The sequence below is a fragment of the Jaculus jaculus genome, chromosome 9 (genome assembly GCF_020740685.1).
Source record: "Jaculus jaculus isolate mJacJac1 chromosome 9, mJacJac1.mat.Y.cur, whole genome shotgun sequence".
NCBI classification, from domain to species: Eukaryota; Metazoa; Chordata; class Mammalia; order Rodentia; family Dipodidae; genus Jaculus; species Jaculus jaculus.
This window is the reverse complement of record NC_059110.1, coordinates 72,254,801-72,263,342: the sequence shown is the minus strand read 5'-3', so window position 1 is coordinate 72,263,342 and position 8,542 is coordinate 72,254,801. Positions and strand designations below refer to the sequence as shown.

The window sequence follows — 8,542 nt, the reverse complement described above, 5'->3', positions numbered from 1 at the left end:
AGGTGGCCAGGAGAGGTTTCTGAGTCGTCCGACGCTCATCATCCCCTCAACCCCTAGGGAGGAACGAACAGGCCTGGTCCTTCCCTCGGCACTACCTGAGCGGGAAGGAGCCCTGCACGGGAGCTGGCCTGAAATTCTCCTCCCTGTAGACCAGCTTGGAAAAAAAAAAAAAAAAGCTGGAAAAAGCTACATTGTACACAGCTCCATGGGAGAGAGAGAAGCCATCAGTAGGGTTAAACAGTGGACACTGAAAGCTTTAAGTTTGGACTGCCAGGCCAAATGAGCCAACAGGTGCAATAGTGTCCTGTCTGTTACAGGGGAAACCAACTGCTCTCTAATTGGACTGGAGGCCTGCTGCACAGAGGGAATACATGCCTGGTACCAAAACCCTATGACAAGGGTGGTCATGAGCCCTAGAGGTATAATGCCTACTGGTGTCTGGCTAAATGCATATATTATGCCCACCAAACTGCCTGATAAGCACTATTCTTAATGCTCATACCCATATATTAATGCTACTCTCACTTTTGGTTAGAGAAGCTTATTTTTTCAGATGGTGGTAACCTCTGAGATGACTCAAAAGGCACCATAGTGCTGAGAAGTGACAGAAGAGTGTTCAGCACTGAAGCATCTCTACCATAGCATCCAAGGCTCAGGGTCCATTGCAGAAGAGATGGTAGGAAGAAGGTAAGAGGCAAAGGAAGAATAGGACTCCTTACAATGCCCTCTTCCAGACAAAAAATGGCCTGGGTATCCATGACCTTGCAGTGCCTGGCACAACCTACACAAGACCAGTATAATATAATAGAAGGAAAAGATGATGACATCAAAATAAAAGATTGAGAGGAGGAGGGAATATGATGGAGAGTGGAGTTGTAAAGGGGAAAGTGCAGGGGAGAGGGAATTATCATAGTTCATTGTCTATAATTATGGAAGCTGTCATTAAAAAAAAACTAGCAGTATCACCATACCCAATTTTAAGCTATATTACAGAGCCATAGTAACAAAAACAGCATGGTACTGGCACAAAAACAGACACATAGATCAATAGAATAGAACAGAGGACCCAGATGTGAGTCTGGAAAGCCACAGCCATCTTATTTTCAACAAAAATACTCATTGGAGAAAAGACAGCCTATTTAACAAGTGGTGCTGGGAAAACTGGATATCTATATATGGAAGGATGAAAATAGATCTTTATCTCTCTCCTTGCACAAGAATCAAGTCCAAATGGCTCAAAGAAACTCTGAAACTGCTGGAGGAAAAACTAGGGGAAACCTTTCAACATATTGGCATAGACAATGACTTTCTGAATATAGCCCCAGTTGCTTAGGAAATAAAACCACTAATCAACCACTGGGACCCCATGAAACTAAAAAGCTTTTGTATAGCAAAGGGCACTATGAATAGAGAAAAGAGGCAACATACAGAATGGGAGAAAATTTTTGCCAGCTATACATCTAACAAAGGATTAATATCCAGGATATACAAAGAACCCAAAACACTAAATAATAAGAAATCAAACAACCCAATTAAAAAATGGGCCATCCCCACAAAAACAGACATGTAGATCAGTGGAACAGAATAGAGGACCCAGATGTAAGCCCAAGTAGCTATAGCCACCTGATATTCGATAAAAATGCCAAAAATACTCATTGGAGAAGAGACAGCCTCTTCAGCAAATGGTGTTTTGAAAACTGGATAAATATCTGCAGAAGGATGAAAATAGATTCTTCTCTCTCGCCATGCACAAGAATTAAGTCCAAATGGATTAAAGACCTTAACATCAGACCGGAAACTTTGAAACTGCTAGAGGAAAAAGTTGGGGAAACCCTCCAACATATTGGTCTTGGCAAAGACTTTCTAAATACAACCCCAATTGCTCAGGCAATAAAACCACAGATTAACCACTGGGACCTAATGAAATTACAAAGATTTTGCACCGCAAAGGACACAGTGAAAAAAGCAAAGAGGCAACCTACAGAATGGGAAAAAATCTTCGCCAGCTATATATCTGATAAAGGATTAATATCTAGGATATACAAAGAACTCAAAAAGATATCTAATAAGGAATCAAACAGGCCAATCAAAAAATGGGCTAAGGAGCTAAATAGAGAGTTCTCAAAGGAAGAAATACGAATGGCATATAAGCACCTAAAAAAATGTTCTACGTCACTAGTCATCAGGGAAATGCAGATTAAAACTACATTGAGATTCCATCTCACTCCTGTCAGATTGGCCACCATCATGAAAACAAATGATCATAAATGTTGGCGGGGATGTGGAAAAAAAGGAACCCTTCTGCACTGCTGGTGGGAATGCAATCTGGTCCAGCCATTGTGGAAAACAGTGTGGAGGTTCCTAAAGCAGCTAGAGATTGATCTACCATATGACCCAGCTATAGCACTCCTAGGCATATATCCAAAGGATTCATCTCATTTCCTTAGAAGTACATGCTCAACCATGTTTATTGCTGCTCAATTTATAATAGCTGGGAAATGGAACCAGCCTAGATGTCCCTCAACAGATGAGTGGATAATGAAGATGTGGTACATTTATACAATGGAGTTCTACTCAGCGGTAAAGAAAAATGAAGTTATGAAATTTGCAGAAAAATGGATGGACCTGGAAAGTATTATACTAAGTCAGGTAACCCAGGCCCAGAAAGCCAAGCGCCACATGTTCTCCCTCATATGGGGATCCTAGCTACAGATGACTGGGCTTCTGTGTGAGAATGAAAATACTTAGTAGCAGAGGCCAGTAAGTTGAAAAGGAGACATAAAGGGTGGAGAAAGGAAGGGAGGAGGATACTTAATAGGTTGATATTGTATATATGTAATTACAATGATTGTAATGGGGAGGTAATATGATTGAGAATGGAATTTCAAACGGGAAAGTGTGGGGGTGGGGAGGGAGGGAATTACCATGGGATATATTTTATAATCATGGAAAATGTTAATAAAAATTAAAAAAAAAAAAAAAAAAAATGGGCCATCCCATGAGATATTGTTTACAATTATAGAAGTTATCAATAAAAAAAAATTAAAATGGGCTAATAGCCGGCCATGGTGGCACATGTTTTTAATCCCAGCACTCGGGAGGCAAAGGTAGGAGGATTGCCAAGAGTTCAAGGCCACCCTGAGACTACATAGTGAAATCCAGGTCAGCCTGAGCTACAGTTGCCAGGCTCCTTCCCAGGCAGGTAGGTAGTGCTGAGGGAAGGACCAGGCCTGCTGGTTCCTCCCTAGGGGTTGAGGGGATGATGAGCATCGGATGACTCAGAAACCTCTCCTGGACACCGGAGAAAAACCACACTGAGTCGGGAGTCTTTTTGATGCAGGAACTCACAGAAACAACTCGCTTTATTGCTATGAGCAGTTGCCTATCTCATGTTGGGGACAAAGGCAGGATTTTAGGATGGGGGAAGAGGTAAGGGCCAATAGTAAACTGTAACTATTGAAATGGTAATTACAATTGCCACATGGAGGTGGCAGGCCAGAAGCCATTAAGCATCTTGCTGAGTCCTAGCTGGCCAGAGACAGGTCGCCCAACTTTAGCTAGGCTCAGAAGTTCCACTAGGCCTCACACCTGGGCCTTTCAGAACCCAACATAGAGTGAGACCCTACGTCGAAACCCCTCCAAAATAAAGAGAGCGAGCAATTGAGGTGGGAGGGGATACTATGAAAAAAAGGATACAGATTGGATTAGAAAACAAAATCCATGTCTTTACTATCACCAAGAAACCACCTTTCCATGAAAGACAGACAATAACTTAGGGTAAAAGAACAGAAAAAGACATTCCAAGCATATGGAATTAAACAAGCAGGTATCGGTATTTTAACTTCTGACAGACTTCAAACTAAAATTAACCAGAAGAGAGGGGGGGAAAGGCCACCTCACACTGATTAAGGGAATAATTCATAAAGTCATTGCAAAGTTTACTTAATTTCACAAGACATACACTACTATAGATGTACACTCAGTGATTAACATCAACCCAGTAATATTGGGTGACTTCAATACCCCACTGTTATCAATCAATAGGTCAGGTTAACAAAATATTAACAGCTAATCATTGGAGTTAAATGACACCATGGATCAAATGGACTTAACAGATATTTATAGAACATTCTACCCAAACACAACAGAATATACACCTTTCTTGGCAGTCTACAGAACTTTCTCCAAAATAGATCACATATTAGAACATGAAGCAAATATCAACAACTACAGAAAAAAATGAAAGTTTCTTAAATTTTTTTATTTATTTAAGAGAGAGAGAGAATGGACATGCAAGGACCTCCAGCCACAGTAAACAAACTCCAGACATATGCCACCTTGTGCATCTGGCTGACGTGGTTCCTGGGGAATCGAACTTGGTTCCTTTGGCTTCACGGGCAAGCGCCTTAACTGCTAAGTCATCTCTCCAGCCCAAAATGAAAGTATTTCATCTGACCACAATTAAATAAGGTTAGAAATTAATAGCAAGAAAATTACAAAAAAAAAATAATAAACTCATGAAAGATTAAACAAAACACTTTGAATGATTAATGGTCCATGTAAGAAATTAGGAAGGAAAGTATTCCTAGAACAGAATGAAAATGAGAACATACTATGCTAAAACCTAAGGCACACATGAAGGCGGTCCTAAGAGGGAAGTTCACAACTCTAAGTGCCTCAATTAAAAAAATCAGGGTCTGGAAAGACGGCTCACTGGTGAACGGTGCTTGCTTGGAAAGCTTGCCAGCCTGGGTTCAATCTCCAAGCCACCCATGTAAGCTGCACACAAAAAGTAGCACAAGCATCTGGGGTTTATTTGCAGTAGCAACAGGGCCTGGCCTGCCCATATATACACACAAATCATTAATTTAATCTTTTAACTCAGAAAAACTTCTTTAAAACTAGTTTAATGATACACCTTAAGGCCTTGGGAAAATGGGAACAAACCAAACCTCAAAACAGTAGACATTTTAAAAAAGGGGAGGGGGATGAAATTATATGAAAAAATAAATCAATGAAACAAAATTAGTTCCTTGAAAAATAAACAATGATAAATCCTTAGCCAATTTAACCAAAATAGAGAGATAAAACCCAAATTAATAAAATTGGGAATGAGACAGATTATAACAGATAACAAAATTCAGACACTATATGAACATACTTTAAAAATCTATAATCAGGGCTGAAGATATAGTTCAGAGGTTAAGGTGTTTGACTGCATAGCCTAATGACCCAGGTTTGATTCCCCAGTACCCACATAAAGCCTGATGCACAAAGTGGCATATGCATCTGGAGTTTACAGTGGCTATAGACCCTGGCATCCCATATATTCATTCTCTCTCTCTCTCTCTCTCTCTCCTTAAAAATAAGTAAAATATTTTTAAAAAATAATAATCTATAATCTAACAAATTAGATAATCTAAACTAAATGGATGAATTTCTAGATGCATATGACCTACCAATAGTAAGCTTACATGAGATCAATAATTTAAACAGATCTATAGCAAGCAAGGAGAATAAAGTAATAAATAAAACATCTCCCAATACAAACAGCCCTAGTGGGGTGGAGAGGTGGTTTAGTGGTTCAGATGCGTGCCTGCTAAGCCTAAGGACCCACTTCAATTCCACAGTACCCACGTGATCCAGATGCATAAGGTGGTGCATGTGCCTGGAACTCAACTGCAGTGGCTGGAGGCCTTGGTGTACCCATTCTCTCTCTCTATCTGCCTCTCTCACTCCCTTTCTCTCTTTTTCTCTCTCTCAAGCAAATAACTAACTAAATAAATAAAATATTTTTTTAAAAGAACTTTTAAAACAAAAACATCCCTGGTCCAGATGGGTTCACTGAAGAGCCTACCAAACCTTTCAGGAAGAACTAACCTATACTTCTCCAATTACTTCATAAAATAGAATGGGAAGAAATATTTCCAAAACTCCTCTGATACCAAAACCAGATAGACACAACAAAAAGGAAAATTATAGACCAATCTTCCTGATGAATATAAAAAACAAAAAATCATAATAAAATACTTAGAAACTGAATTCAAGAACCCATCAAGATGATACACCATGATCAAGTGGGCTTCATCCCAGAAATGCAGGGATGGCTCAACATGTTTGTCTTTTTTCAATATTTATTTATTGGAGAGACAGAGAAAGAGAAAATGGGTACTCCAGGGTCCCTAGACACATGTGCCACCTTGTGCATCTGGCTTACATGGGTTCTGGGGAATCGAACCTAGATCCTCAAGCTTTGCAGGAAAGCACCTTAATCACTAAACCATCTCACCATCCCTCAAGATGTTTGTCGATTAACGTAATGCAGCGCATAAATAGACCAAAGACAGAAATCACATGATCATTTCAATTGCTGCAGAAAAGGCCTTTGAACAAGCCACATCCCTTCATGATCAAAGTATTGGAGAGGCTAGAGGTAGAAAGAACATATGCCACCTTAATAACAGCCATATACAACAAACTTATAGCCAAGGTCAAAATGCTAAATAGAGAAAACCTTAAGCCAGGCACAGTGGCACACACCTTTAGTCCCAGCACTCGGGAGGCCGAGGTAGGAGTTTGAGGCCACCCTGAGACTACATAGTGAACTCCAGGTCAGCCTGGGCTATCTCAAAAAACCAAAAAATAAATAACTAGAGAAAACTTCAATGCATTCACACTACTGTCAGGTACAAGACAAGGGCAGCCATTTTCTGTATTCTTATTCAAAACAGTATTTGAAGTCTTAGCAAGAAGAAAAGGAAGTAATAAAAGAACTACAAATAAGAAAGAAAGGATGGGGGGAGGGCGCTGCCGGCGGCGGAATGGTCCTGCAGAGCGTGGCCGGCGTGGTGAAGGTGCAGCTCCCTGCCTACCTCAAGCATCGCGGGCTTCCCCGGCTCACAGTTTCAGAATGGCTTCGGTTATTGCCTTTTCTCGGTGTACTGGCCCTTCTTGGCTACCTTGCAGTCTGTCCATTCCTCCTGAAGAAAAAACAACAGAAGGATAGCTTGATTAATCTCAAAATACAAAAGGAAAATCCCAAGGTGGTGAATGAAATAAACATTGAAGATTTGTGTCTTACCAAAGCAGCTATTGCAGGTGTTGGCGTTCTAAGACGTTTCCTGCCTGTGATGGGTTCCATAATCAACATAATGAGTTGACAGGGGATCATGGGGGTCCACTCATACTGAAGAAGAAAGAAGTATGACAGGAATCATTTAGGATTGGCTCAATTGTGTGATGTATAATTTTACAACAATATTTTCTCATGTTTTGTGTACAGAAAAAGTTTGATGGTGGTCTTAATTATCCATAGTTGAATAATTATTTCTGCCAATTGTTTTCTTGCTACACTATTGCTTATATTTGATCCTTGTACAGTCAGGCATTTGTATAGAAATTAAAGTCAGCATCATTCCAACTTCAAGGAATTAATAATAAAATCTTCCAGCAGTAAAATAGTTACTTTTGATTTTAATTAATTGTTACTCTAAATTTTGGAAATTGGCCCAAAATTATTTCTTTGACTATTAATATTTCAAAAGAATGCATACTTTAAAATCTCTCCTATACTGTAAAATATATTTTGCCTATTGGTTTTGGTTTGGTTATTTAAAATAATACCACTACCACCCTTTGGCTATCCATGGGACTCTACCATTTTTTGTGAATTATGAAAAATATTGTTATCAGGAATTACTCGAGGTTACAGAAGTAAGATTACTTTACAAAGATTGTTGTCTCATTAATATGAATATCCCAAGTTAAGGAAGGAAGTAAACTGGATACAAGAAGTTCCAATGAGGAAGTTATTTGCATGGTAAATGATTTGTTTACTTTTCTAAATGCATGTCGCATGTCACATGTGTTTGTGTGTGTGTATGTCTGTTGAGCTGTTTAACTCATTTACAACTGATCTGGCAAGAACACTGTCAGCTAAACTTACGGGCTGTTGCACTTGAAGGTCAGTTAGAAATAAAAATAAATCATATTTAAACCTAGATAAGACAGCAGAAAGAGCCATGATGAGAATTGTGTTATATCTCTGTAACGGTAACAGTTTTTGAAAGTCTTCAAAATAAGTTTACTGAAAAATTTGAAACATTTGCAATTTTTAGCATACAATTAGAAGTCTCTTTAGGTTTGTTTTACATTGCAATTCTCATGTAGTAGGTATACTTAAGTCTATTAAAGGTACAATTCCTTCAAAAACAATAAGAAAGGATGAAGTTAGATGATCCTTCATTACAGATAATATGATTCTATATTTAATGGACCCTAAAGACCACAAAAAAAGCCCCTCCTAGAATTGATAAACACTTTCAGCAAAGTGGCAGGATACAAAATATACAAAAATCAGTAGTGTTGGGTGTGGTGGCACACACCTTTAATCTCTGCACTCAGGAGGCTGGGATAGGGTTCTGTGAGTCTGAGGCCAGGCTGGAGCTGTAGAGTAGGTTCCAGGCCAGCCTAGGATAGAATGAGAACTTGCCTTGGAAAAAGAAATCAGTAGCTTTTCAAAAATATTTTTTTTTTTTTTGAG

The 8,542-nt window shown here is 39.2% G+C and overlaps 1 pseudogene; it reads left to right on the top strand.

Moving 5' to 3' along the window:
• Positions 1–6,821: 6,821 nt before the first annotated feature.
• On the top strand, positions 6,822–7,276 carry LOC101610747 (annotated as a pseudogene).
• Positions 7,277–8,542: the final 1,266 nt, after the last annotated feature.